General features: G+C 37.4%; 1 protein-coding gene across 13 annotated transcripts in view; it reads left to right on the forward strand.

Annotated features, from left to right (window-relative positions):
* The window catches only part of FBXO34 (F-box protein 34), a 114,239-nt gene that overhangs the window by 18,574 nt on the left and 82,391 nt on the right, over positions 1-13,274 (forward strand). For 4 of the 13 annotated variants that reach the window (XR_004899502.1, XM_036010260.1, XM_036010263.1 and 1 more), the window contains exon 3: positions 6,652-6,743. The exons of the other annotated variants lie outside the window; for them this stretch is intronic. The gene's annotated coding sequence lies outside the window, so the exon portion shown is untranslated. The remainder of the gene's footprint in view (positions 1-6,651; positions 6,744-13,274) is intronic. 13 annotated transcript variants of the gene reach the window in all.

The following is a 13,274-nucleotide window of genomic DNA, read 5'->3' on the forward strand; positions in this document are numbered from 1 at the left end:
TCAAAAAGCATTTGTAGTTTGAGAGTACACCTATTATTTCACATCTTTGTTGACACCGATTTTTTTGTTAAGATTTTATTTATTTTTTTTAGAGAGGGGAAGGGAGAGAGAAAGAGAAACGTCAGTGTGCGGTTGCCTCTCAAGTTCCCCCTATTGGGGACCTAGCCCACAACCCAGGCATGTGCCCTAGACTGGGAATTGAACTGGTGACCCTTTGGTTCACATGCCAGTGCTCAGTCCACTGAGCCACACCAGCCAGGGCTGACACCGATTTTGTATTTGCTAACAGGTAAAACATGGTGGCAGAGGGAAGCTTTAATGTACCTGATAGGTAGAGTTGAGAAAGTACTTCTACTCTAGCTCAAGATGCCTTGAAAATATGGATTACCCAAACAGCTAGTATAATGCCAAATTGGGTGAAGCACATTACAGCATATTTTCATTTTATTTAGGCCAATGCTAAGAGGACGAGATTGATAGGTGAAAAGGGAGACCCTTTTACCCATAAATACTTCACAGGAAGACAGCAAGTAATGTGTTTTTTAGGAGTTCTCTCTCAATTAAAAAGTAGATAAGGTTAAAATTCATTACTTTTGCCCTCTCTTTTCTCTCACATACATTATCACGTACATTCCTTAGAAACATGTTTTCAGCTAATAAAATGTTTTTTCAATTACAGTTGATGTATGGTATTATATTAGTTTCAGGTGTATAACATAGTAATTAGACATTTACGTAACTTCCAGAGTGATCACCCCAATGAATCTAGTACCCACCTGACACCAAACTTAGTTATTACAATATTATTGACTATATTTTCTGTGCTGTACTTTAAACATCCCCATGACTATTTCTGTAACTGGCAATTTGTACATCTTAATCCACTCACCTTTTGAACCCATGTTTTCAACTAATCTTAAAGTACCCTTTAACTTATTTGGGGGGAAAGAAACTAGTAAACAGATATATTCCATTTGGTTCCTTAAAATTAAAAAAAAATTTAAAAATCAGTTGACATTTAGTGTTATATTAGTTTCAGGTATACAGCACAGTGGTTAGACATTTATGTAATTTACAAAGGGATTCCCCAGGGAAGTGTCACACCCACCTGACACCATATGTGCTTATTACAACATTATTCACTGTGTTCCCTAAGCTGTACTTTACATCCCCAAGACTGTTTTGTAACTGCCAATTTGTACTACTTAATCCTTTCACCTTTTCCACCCAGCCCCAATTCCCTCCCTCCCTGCCCCCCCACACCTTGTCTGGCAACCGTCAGTTTATTCTCTGTATCTATGAGTTTGTTTCTGTTTTTTTTTTTTTTAGATTCTACATATAATAGAGATCATGTGGTATTTGACTTTCTGTGACCTAATTTCATTTAACATAATACCCTCTAGGTTCATCCATGTTGTCTCAAATGACAAGATTGCAGTCTTTTTTTTTTTTTTTTTAGATTTACTTATTTATTTATTTTTAGAGAGAGAAGGGAGGGAGAAAGAGAGGGAGAAACATGAATGTGTGGTTGCTGGGGGCTGTGGCCTGCAACCCTGGCATGTGCCCTGGCTGGAAATCGAACCTGTAATACTTTGGTTCCCAGCCCGAGCTCAATCTACTGAACTACACCAGCCAGGGCGATTGCAGTCTTTTTTTTATGGCCAAGTAATATGTTATTGTGTATATGTAATATATTTTTTTATCCATTCATCTTTTGATTGGAGCATTGAATCCATTTACATTTAAAGTAATTATAGGTATATAGTTATTGACATTTTATTGTTGTCCAATTGTTTTTGTAGTTCTTGTTTGTTCCCTTCTGATTCTCTTGCTCTCTTGTATGTTGATGACTGTCTGTAGTGGTGTGTTTGGATTCCTTTCTTTATTTCTTGTATATCTCTTGTAGATTTTTGGTTTGTGATTACTATGTACCTTATTTTACTAAGCGATGTGGATAGCAGTCTTTTAAGTTGATGGTCACTGAAGTTTGAACACTATCTAAAATCATTATTTTTACTTCCCCCCTCGTTTATGTTTTTGTCATTTTTTACTTCTTTTGTGTGTGTGCCTTAATTTACTGTTGTAATTACACATGGTCTTCCTACTTTTGCCTTTAAGTCTTTGTAGTAGCTTTAGTGTTCCTTGATTCACTGCTTTTATGACATGTTTGCTTTTGTCAATGAGAATTTTTTCATTGCAATATTTTCTTACTCATTAAATTTTTTTTTTCTTCTTGGAGCTCTTTTAATGTTTGTTGTAGTACTGGTTTGTTGGTGATGAGCTTCAGCTTTTTCTTTTTTGGATATCTGGTTCCTTTCATAAAATACTTCTTGTGGTTCTCAACTTTCTAACCTTTTACTTCAGTTGCTAAGTGGGCTCAGATAAATTTTATAAAATATATTCTGCTAAAGTTGTAATTTTATAGAATAGTAAGTGTTTTTAAAGTGCTTTTTAATTTTATAAGATTTGTTTGGGGCTCGAAGAAAAATTCATAGTAATTTTCTGTGCAACCAGGTGTTATGAGCTGTTCCTAATTTTGAAGTAGGAAATGGCATAAAAAAGGATGTATATGCTTATGTTTTCCTTATGCTTATGTATATGCTTATGTGGTTGCACAAGGTCTACCACGTGATGTTAGACCTTGGAGAGCAGAGACCTCTTTGTTACCGTACATAGTACACAGCATAGCACCTTGTGCTCGATAGATCACATTTTTTTCTGTAATTGAAGTGTATTTGGGAAATGCGGTAGAAAAATTATTAGATTACTAATAGCAGTGTTTTGGTCCCTCAGAGGCTTGGGGGAATGCTCTTGAAATTATTATGTATTTAGGTAAAGAATCTCAAGGGCTAATCTCTGTGCTGTAAAGATAGAGACTTTGAGATATTTTCAGTGTGGTATCATCCCACTTCATCTGGAAGTCAGATTTCTGTAAATCTCTGTATTTCTTTTTTTAAAGCGATGAAGGACCAGTGAGCCAAAGGACAGGAAAATAGTATTTCTTATACTTAATAAGTGGGCTTTATTGATGTTAATTTAAATAAAGTTTATTTTAAACAGAACTATAGCTGGCTCCTAACCAGATCTTCTTACTTAGACTTAGTTTAGCTCAAAAACAATTTAGCTTACCTTTGGAATAGAATTTGTTTGCTCTTTCTTCATCTTCCCTAACAGTAAGATTCAGCAGGAAAGCAAAAGTTATAATGTGGCTGTATAAGAAATATAATTTAGTGGAGGTGTAGAGGGGTAGACAGTAGGTAGGTTTTTCTGTTCTTCTAGATTTTTTTTAAAGATTTTATTTATTTTTAGAGAGGGAAGGGAGGGAGAAAGAGAGAGAGAGAAACAACAATGTGCAGTTGCTGGGGGTAATGGCTTGCAACTCAGGCATGTACCCTGACTGGGAATCGAACCTGTGACACTTTGGTTCGCAGCCAGTGCTCAATCCACTGAGCTATGCCAGGCAGGGCTTGATTTTTAAGGAAAAAAAATCCCTATAATGTGTATAAAATTATACTAATGGAAACAGTCATTCACTGCCTACCACACCAAGTACTTAATTGCAAAATTCTATTAGAAAATTTTGATTATTTAATGTGAATTACTTTTTGTACCTTAATGAGCTATTTTTCTATTTTTTTCTTGTAAAATAGCATATTCTTCCCCCGCCATAAAAATTATTTCTGCTCTGTTCTAAGGAATGGCAGACTATACCTGATTATCTCCAGTATCATAAATTAATTGTATTAAGTTTTAAAACAGTGGTGATTTAGATGGGTAAATCAGAACCTATATTTGCAGGAAATGATGCTTAAGGACACACATTTACATACTGAAGCCAGTAATTTGCTTTGCATAGGAGAGGTGGTAGGACACTATTGTGTACATGGCTATTAGAATCTTTTTTTTTTTTTAATTCTCCAAAGCAAGACATGAGGTACTTTTTTGGTGATACGTTGAGACTGTTCTCTGGCTTGAGGTGATCATTGGTGAGAGAGTGTTTCTTCTGTAGATTTCTAGACCTGTGATGAGAAAAGAACATCATAGTTAATTAGGTACTTTTCTTGATGCTCACATCCAGTTGTACATTTCTTTTTTTCTCAAATATGTGTTCATGGTGGGTGAAAAATGTATTGGTTCAGAAGAGTTTGTGATGAAAGCAGTGATCCGCTTGTCCCACTCACACCTCCCTACCTCAGTTCCCCCTCCCAAGGGGGGCCAGTTCAGTTGTTTCTGTGTTTGATTCTTCTAGTGATAAACCCCCATTTTATTGTGCTTATTCCACCATTTCCTGATTTATCAGTTTTAAGCATTATTTATTGACTTTCTGCAGTGATAGTAAAGATTTAGCTACCATTTACCACTTGTCAAGAATTGTAAAGGGCTTGAGATTTTCTCTCTACCTGAAGTTAGCCTGTCACAGTTTTATGGGTGCTGGTAGGAAATGCAGAATTGTGTTGGTGGCCGACACAGGGGCAGAGATGAAGTACATACTGTATTACTCAGCCATAGCAGTGGCCAGAGAATGAGCATTCATTTGTGCCAGTGTCCGGAGCCTCAGTGTCCACAGGGCATGGCAGAGAGGGCCAGATAACACCTGTTCACCTAGTGGGTTTTGTTACTTGAGAAAACTGCAAGTTTAGGGATTTCAGATATTTTACAATCCTGTCCTTTGCTACTGCTCCAGAGGGAGAGATAGTGAGTATGCCTGCTCACTGCATTGGAGGAAGACACTTTCTTTTGTGAGAGGCTGTCTGCTATATGAACATCCTTGAAAATACCGTCCAGAACAAAGAGCAAACAGTGCCTTGCTTGTAAGACAGAGAGACCCATGAAGATTTACCACCACCACTACCTCATTCACCACCTCCTCTCGGATATATCATTTTTAGCTCTTTGGTCCCCTTGATAAATACTGTGTGCTTATTTTTATTTCATTAACAGTAGATGGTATCTTTTGACTTCTTGCTTTGAAAGAGGAATATTTTAGTTAGGGATCCTTGTGAGTGTTAGAAACCCAGCTTAATCGTAATTTAAGTGAAAAAGGAAGTTTCTCCCCCCTGGAATTTAAGAGTTCAGAAGGATGGACTAGGATTGGGTCCAGGTGTTCAAACCTCACTGTAAAGAGTTGTTTTTTTACTATGGCTGCTTTCCTCCTTTTAGCTTTGTTGTCAGGATCCTCCTCCTTTACCCCCCCTCCCCCCACCAGTACTGATTCTAGGCTGTGGGTTATTTCTCAGCAAATTACTAAGGCAAGGTAGAGAGAATTTGATGAGAATAGGTAGAGCCTGGTAATATGCCTGCCCTCAGAGATGGGCATGAGATCAGCCCCATTTGAATCACTTGTACTGGGAATGGAGAGAGGGCAGTTCTCCAGAGTTAACAAGGTTGCCTCCCCACGTCAGTGTTCTCACTCATATTCTCTCTTTTTGTATTACTTGTTTTTAAAACTTCCTTTTCCATTTTCTGAAAGATGGTATCAAATTTCTAGTGTCTCCTTTTTTTCATACTTACTTTCCTCGAGATGCCCTCCATCAGTCTGAGCTTTATTTAGAGTTGCTGCTCAGCTGACATCCTATCACTTGCCTTCATTATGTTATTTTCCATATATTCCTCTTTTTTTTTTTTTTTTTTGCCTTGTTTTCCTAGGGTACATACTAAGGTAAGATGTATAGGAGGTAAAGTATGAGTAATTCCATGTCTGAAAATATTTTTTATTTTATTTCTAAAGTGGGAATAGATTTCTAGATTGAATGTAAGTTTAATTCTAGATTAAACTGAAGTTTCAGTCAGAACTTCAAAAGTGTTGCTCCATCACTGGCTAGTGTCCTTATTGGTGAGATGTCTTAGGCCCTTTTGATTCTTGTTCCTTTGTAGATAAGCTACCTTTTCTCTGAAAACTTTTATATTTTTTATCTTTGTTGTGTGAAATTTCCCAATGTCTTGGAGTGGGCCTCTATTCATTTGAGCACTGAGTGGGCCATATTAATTAGAAGACTTCTATAAACTCTTCTTCTATTAACTTATTCTTTTAGTTGTAGAAAATTAATATTTTTTGAAAACTTCCTCTTTTTAGTTTTTGGGGTTTTTTTTTTTGTCTTTTTGTTCTGGAATTCTTGTTAGTCAAATGTTGACCTCTTGGACTGATGTTTTGTGTCTCTTTTGATATTTTTTGTCTTTGTTTTGGTCTGCTTCCTTGATTTTTGTCTCTACAACTTTAAACCTTATATTACCTTTTTTTTTTTAGAGAAAAATTCATTTTTTGAAAAATAATTGATTTTATTTTTTAAAAATATTTTATTTATGTATTTTTAGAGAGGGGGGAAGGAGAAGGAGAGGGAGAGAAACATCAGTGTGTGGTTGCACCTCACATGCCCCCTACTGGGGACCTGACCTGCAACCCAGGCATGTGCCCTGACTGGGAATCGATCCGGCAACTCTTTGGTTCAAAGACCCTTGCTCATTCCACTGAGCTACACCAGCCAGGGCAAAATTTCATTCTTTTTTTTTTGCCTTTCACAGCTTCCTGTCTTGCTTTATGGATACAGTATCTTGACTCTGAGGATCTAAATTGGAAGGCTTTTTAATATGTTCTATTCTGTTTTATGAATTGTTTCTAACTTTGTCAGCGTCTTTGTGTCTTTCATGTTACAGATGTTTGATTCTGATTTAACCAATCAAATGGAAGAATGAAGCAATATAAAACTTAACTGGGGTCTCTGTACCTAGACAGGGTCTCTAAACTGGTGAGCTTTGCATCAGGGTGAGCAGGTAGAGGGACCCCATTATTCTTGGTGAGTGGTGCCTATAATTCTCTCCAGACAGTTTAATTTCATTGAAGAAGGACCTGTCAGGTTTTTTTCCTAAATAATGTAAAGTTTCCAAGGTAACTAGGATTGTGAAGAGGATTAATAATCTGGGGTCTTAGAAATGTTCAGTCACCTTTCCTGTGTTTTAGAGGGAAATGTTTTAGGGTAGAGCGTAGTAGTATTGCAGAGAGCAGCCCAGACATGGGAGCCAGATTGCTTGGGTTCAGATCTGGCTTTGCGCCTTAATTACACCCAAGTTACTTAACAAGCTACTTAACTTCTCAGTGCCCCTTTTCTCATCTGTAATATTTGGACATTAATACTACCTACCTATCAGGGCTGTTAGGAGGATGTAGTTGAAAATATATATATTAAATGCCTGGCATATAGTAAATTCTCAGAAGGTGTTAATTTTTCCTTTTCTCCCTGTCAGTAATAAAAATTATGTGATTTAGATATGGCAGTGATTGCCCACAGCAGAAATTTTGATAGGATTGGATAGTTTTAGATTGCGTTTTTCTCTTTAGAACCTCAGAACACTTGGTATCACTACTTAAAATATTGACATGTATATGTGCAAATATTTTCACAAAAGTCTTTAAAAGGTCCTCCTTCTCCCTCATCCCCAAAAAGGATCTCAATAAAGATAACTTGATAAGAAAAGTAGTCTTGGAGCACAACCAGAAACTAGGAATGAAAAAATACTATTTTCATGCCCAAAAACTCTATGTACAATAAGAATCATATGTGCTCAGGATGTTAGGGAAGTTTTGTTCCCATACAAAACACATGCTGATAGTCCTAGTTCTTGCACTTCAGAAACGTTGAAAGTTTCTTTAAAAATGGATGTTTAGGGAATGCCCCATTATGGTGGAACACTGAGGCTTTCCTTACCACACTCTCTGCTGACTATTTGTAAAATTTAGGTGAGTTAATGAATAAAACTCTTATTTAGTGGTTCCTGCCCTCCCCACTCCCCCAGACTTGACCCTGTTTTGAACTGGGGTGTTTTAGTTTAGATTATTTATCTTTTTTTTTTTCTTTTTCCCCTCTCCTATAGGAGTGGAGGAAGTCATTGAAATCTAGTAATGTTACTCTTCTGTCTTCATTAGGAAGTTTTAGGTATAAGGCAGGTAGCCAGGGAAACCATACCCATTCTAAAGAGTTAGGTTGAGTCAAGAAAAGTCTGTCAGAGTGAGCCAGGGTGTACAGTCTGAGCCACTTGGGCAGGACGGGTTATGAAACAGCTGGTTACCACAGGTTAGTCATGTCATATGTACTCATTGTCCACTATTTCTTGTTCACCTCTGGTCTGGTCACTGACTGGCAGATAGTACAGTTCAGAACATAGGCATTAAATCAGTTCTTGGAGTATAGGAAGAACAGTGATTGGATTACTAGGAAGACAGAGCAGCAGAAGGGGCCATTGGGAACTGGGACCAAGAAGATAGACTGGCTGTGGGATGTAGCTCCAGCAGCAAGGAAGTGCGAGGTGGTTGCAAAGCTGCATGCAGAAAGAAAGTCTAATAAGAACAAGAGTAAAGGAGTAATTTTTAGTTTCTTAAATGATAGTTTCTTTCCTGAGGTCTTAAAACATCAGAGATAATAAACACCAGAGATGATAAACATCTCTGTTTATCAGCTAGAATCAGAAGTTTGGATGTGGATAATGGCTATCTGCTAGTTTGCTTGTGCTTGGTGGTACTGGAAGTTTGTATGGTGTTAGACTAATTAGTGGGATAGAAATTAAATGCCCTTGCTCACACTAAGTGATTCTGTAGTTTTTGTTTGGGGGAAAGTATAGCAGGTCTTTGACTAATGTCATTTTGTTTAGCATTGTTTCATAATGAGATGCTGTAGGAAATTAGCATATGATAATTAGCATATGATAAAATTGGCTTTGTTATATGTTGTGAACCTATTGCAGATGTTAAGTGAGGACTTACTGTGTAGGGATAAAAGGAGTTTTCTCAAGGAAACTTCCTTTAGTAGTTATTTTTCTCATAGGTAGCAGTGGGTCTGAATAATAGAATAGAATTTATAAAAAAAAAGTAGTGCTAAGTGGCTACTTATTAGATGTGGAAAAATCATTTTTTGGTGTTTCTTGGGTTTAGAGAAAAATTGATTAAAGGCTAAGAAGTTGTATTTTCTTCTTTGGCAAGGTTCTTTCTAAATCCAGGCTAACCACTCTGGGCAAGTATATCAAAGTATAAGTAAGCGACTTGCCTGTGATTTGAACAAGATCCATTTTCTTCTTCCCATGAATAATGGAAGTAGTAAAGGGGCTAAGAGTTGTCAGAGCTTGTAAAGAGATTCTGAGTCAAAATCTTACCATCAGTATTTGCTCCAACTGTTCCTTAATTTAAGCAGGTAATTTCATGTTCCTATTCTGGAATAAACTGAAAACAAATAATATGTTGAGCATATTAGAACAGAGCATAAGAAATAGTCAAGGACATTGTACATTCATTTCCTGGAGTAAAAGCTACCCACAATGCCTGGATTGTTTTGATAGAGTAGAAGTCACTCTTTGGATGTGACAAAGAAGAACAACAGAAACGAAACATTTCTCAGCTCCTTAAATATCAGCAATTTGTTTGGAGATCCATTTGTAAGAGTAAATATATTTATAAGTGAATGGAACTTAGCAAGTTTTTGCTTGGTTGTTCCTTTCCCTACTGGGAATACGGGTGTACTCTTGAGAAAAAGGTTCTTGGTTATGTCACCTGGCTTGGCAATCTACTGAAAAACACTTGACATGTACCTCTAATACACCCATGGACGTGGGACCTGGAGCTTACCAGGGTCTAGTACTATGATGGTATTAAATAAACTTCCTTTTGTATTAGGCTTTAAAGTCTAAAAAGCATGCTATTGGTCCGTTGGCACAACTCTCTGAGGTTGAACAGTCTTGTTGGTGGAATGACTTCTCTACCATTGGAGAGGTTTAGACTGTGTGAACTCTTGGGATGGGCTATAAAAAGGAATCAGATATATTGGAAATAGGTAAACTTCAGATTATATGTATATTTTGTTCATTTATAAAATGTAAAATTTAAAGACTTCCCCATATCTAGAATAACAAAACCAGAAAATGTCTTTCAGTTTCTTTTCACCACTCAACCATATTATTGGGCTTTCATAGCTCTAATTAATATCTGTTTCTCTCCATTTAGAATATAGTAACTACAGCCCTGGCTGGTGTAGCTCAGTGGATTGAGCGCAGGCTGCGAACCGAAGCGTCGCAGGTTTGATTCCCAGTCAGGGCACATGCCTGGGTTGCAGGCCATGGCCCCCAGCAACTGCACATTGATGTTTCTCTCTCTCTTTCTCCCTCCCTTCCCTCTCTAAAAATAAATAAATAAAATCTTTAAAAAAAAAGAAATATAGTAACTACATACATACATACTGAGTTCTTTTAAAAAGGGGAGAGCAGATCCCCTCTGTTTCCCACTACCCACACACCTTTAAAACTATATTGGGAACTTAAATGAAGCTTACCTCCATTGAGTCTATTTTGGCTAAAAACTGTAAGCCCTCTCTCCATTTACCAGACAGTCAATTTTTTGAAGAGGATGGTTTTTTAGTATGTTTACATACTCTAGTAGTAATTACAAAGATACATTATTTTAAAAATATATAATTTAATTGTAATTTATTTGTGATACAAATATACTAATTGCTTAGGTAAAGGCAAACACAATAACCAAATAAAAGCAACCCTTACGCTTTATTTCAGTCTTCATGTTTGGTAGCTTTTATTCTTTAGTTTTTCTGGCACATTTCAGGCTATTTGTGAACTATTCTGTTGTGCTAAAGCTATGAGAAACTGGCCATCTTGGGTGAAAATGGCAGACTTCTATAGCCTTAAATGAACTCACTAACTCACAATTTGCTGATCTCTGCAGATCTTTTCAGGAGAAAGTAGACAGATTTGCTAACATCATTGGGCGAGGGGCACAAACAAAGCATTATACTTTGGAAGATAGCGGCTGTTTTAAAACTTCGTCACTCTCTTTTGAAAATACTCAAAATACAAAATAGCACCAAAGAGGAGAGGTGCAGAGGTGCTTTGATATCACTACAGAGTTGAATGTCTCATTTGCAAACACTTTTAAGTAATGTTGTATAATGGTTTTCTCCTCCTAGCTTGTTTAAATATATTGGAGTCTCAGCCTCCTTCCCTCCCTCCCTTCCTCCCCCCTCCCCCTCCCTCCCTCCCTCCCTCCCTCCCTCCCTCTCTCTCTCTCTCTCTCTCTCTCTCTCTCTCCCTCCTCCGTTTATGGCTCATCAGTGTCTCTGTGAATGGCTTTGTGAACCATAGACTTCACTAACTGCTTTGTGTTCTCTTATTCATGGGCCAGGTTTCAACTAGAAGTTCATGATTAATTCCTTTATAAATCAGCTGTAAACATTTATACCAAAGCAAATTTGGAAAAAGTCGGAATAGGAATTTGAACTAAATTTTGTAAATTTACCTTAGACTTACAAATACATGTTTTTGTTTCTTTTTTGTTCATGAAATAGCTTTTAAAGTGTTGATGAATCAGAAACTTCAGAAAATATCTCAGAAGAGCTGAAATTTGAAGTGGTTACAAAGATAGCTCCCTTTTATTGAGTGTTCCTAGCATTTTTGCTAAGCACTTTATATTCATGGTTGTTAAAGGCAGAACAGGATCATTATTGTCATATTATTAGACCTATAAGTGAAGTGCTGTTCTTCTTTTCAAGTTCCCTGGGAGGTTCCAGTATACAACTAAGGTTGAGAACAGTTGCTTTAGGAAGAGCCAGAGATTTTTGGTTTGGATCTCTGTGTGGATGGTTGAGCTTTTGGGGGAGAAAATTTGGAAAGAGGCTTTGTGTGTTAATGTCTCCTTGGGGTTGGCAGTTGGAAATAGGATCTGAAGCTCAGCGGCAAAGTTGGTACTAGAGGGGCAGTGGGGAGGGGGAGGGGGATAATTGGCAGCTAGATATTATTTAGAATTTTAGGATTAGGTGTAATTGCCTTGGGAGAGCTTGCATGATGAAGACTTCAGAATCGTGGGGGCACTTGAAGTGTTTTGAGTGGGGGGAAGGAGAGAACACAGATCTAAGTGTTCAAAAAAGCAGCATCAGCAAGGGAAGTATTGCAGAAGCCAAGAGAGAAGATAGGTGCCAGGGGACGGATGCACCTGCATATGGTAGGTGCTCAATAAATAACCTCTTACAAATAGAATTTTGTGAGTGTTTAAGGAGTCTTAAGTTTTGGTTGGATTATCAGTTAGGAAGTTGCTGGTGACCTTGGTAAAGAATTTAAATGAAGTAGTATGTCTCCTACTTTAGTCTGGGCGGCTCCTAGTCTCCTTTATAAGTTCATTATCCTCTATTTTAACTTAGAGTTCTGTAGAGCTTTGCTTACCGGCCATTGGTTCCCCAAGTATGGTTCTCCAGACCAGCAACATCAACATTACCTTGGAGCTTGTTAGAAATGAAAATCCTTAGGCCCACCCAGACCTACTGAATCAGAAACTCTGGGGATGGGTCCTCTTGTAACAAGCCTCCAGGTAATTGTGATGTTTGCTGAAATTTGAAAATCAGTGTTTTAAGACCTTTTCTCTGTCTGTACTTTTTCCTTAGGCATTTAGTCTTTTATCATGGCTTGAATTACCATGCTTTGTGCCCAAACTTCCAAAGTTATCGCCATGGTCCAGTTCTGAGGACCAGGTCCACAGATTAATCTGTCTTTTTATTCATCTTGAATTTGGTGTCTCATAGTTCTTCCCACTCAACTTGTCCAAAACCGAGCTCAGAATTTTTCTCCTAAACATCTTTTCAGGCACTATTATCCATGCAGGTGTTTACACTAGAAACCTAAGCTTGAGCCATGTTATTAAACAAATACTAGTACATTCTAAGCACATTTCCACTATATGGGTTCAGAATACACGTACACACACACACATATATATATATACACACACACAGATGTACATACAAATGAAATAGTGATAATTTAAATAACACAATGAGTAAATGCCCCCCCACCCCAGTTAAGTGTGAGATGGGAAATATCTTTTGGGAAGTCTCAGTTCTCAGAACTGCTAAGTGATCAACCCGCCTTGCTGAGTGTGATTCCAGAGTTTAAAAGTTGGGTCTTTATAAGACATGGTCTCCAAACTCAAGTTAAGTACTTTATTTGCTCAACCAAATAAACTTGTGTGTAAGTGTATGATGTATCTGGTTACTTTATGGGATCAAATACATGAAACTATGTCTGCTGTAATTGATAGGCAATTTCCTGGGAAGGATGGGTGATGAAGTGTTAAAGATTGTGGGACTCTAGGTCCAGAATGCTTTGGTTCAAGTCACGATAGCACCACTTGCTGTGACCTTGGACAGGTTACTTTCCTTCACTATGCTTCAGTTTCCTTAATGGATAATAACCATCCATACCTTAATGAGTTATTAGGATTAAATATAATATATTTA

This window comes from Phyllostomus discolor, chromosome 1 (assembly GCF_004126475.2).
Source record: "Phyllostomus discolor isolate MPI-MPIP mPhyDis1 chromosome 1, mPhyDis1.pri.v3, whole genome shotgun sequence".
NCBI lineage: Eukaryota > Metazoa > Chordata > Mammalia > Chiroptera > Phyllostomidae > Phyllostomus > Phyllostomus discolor.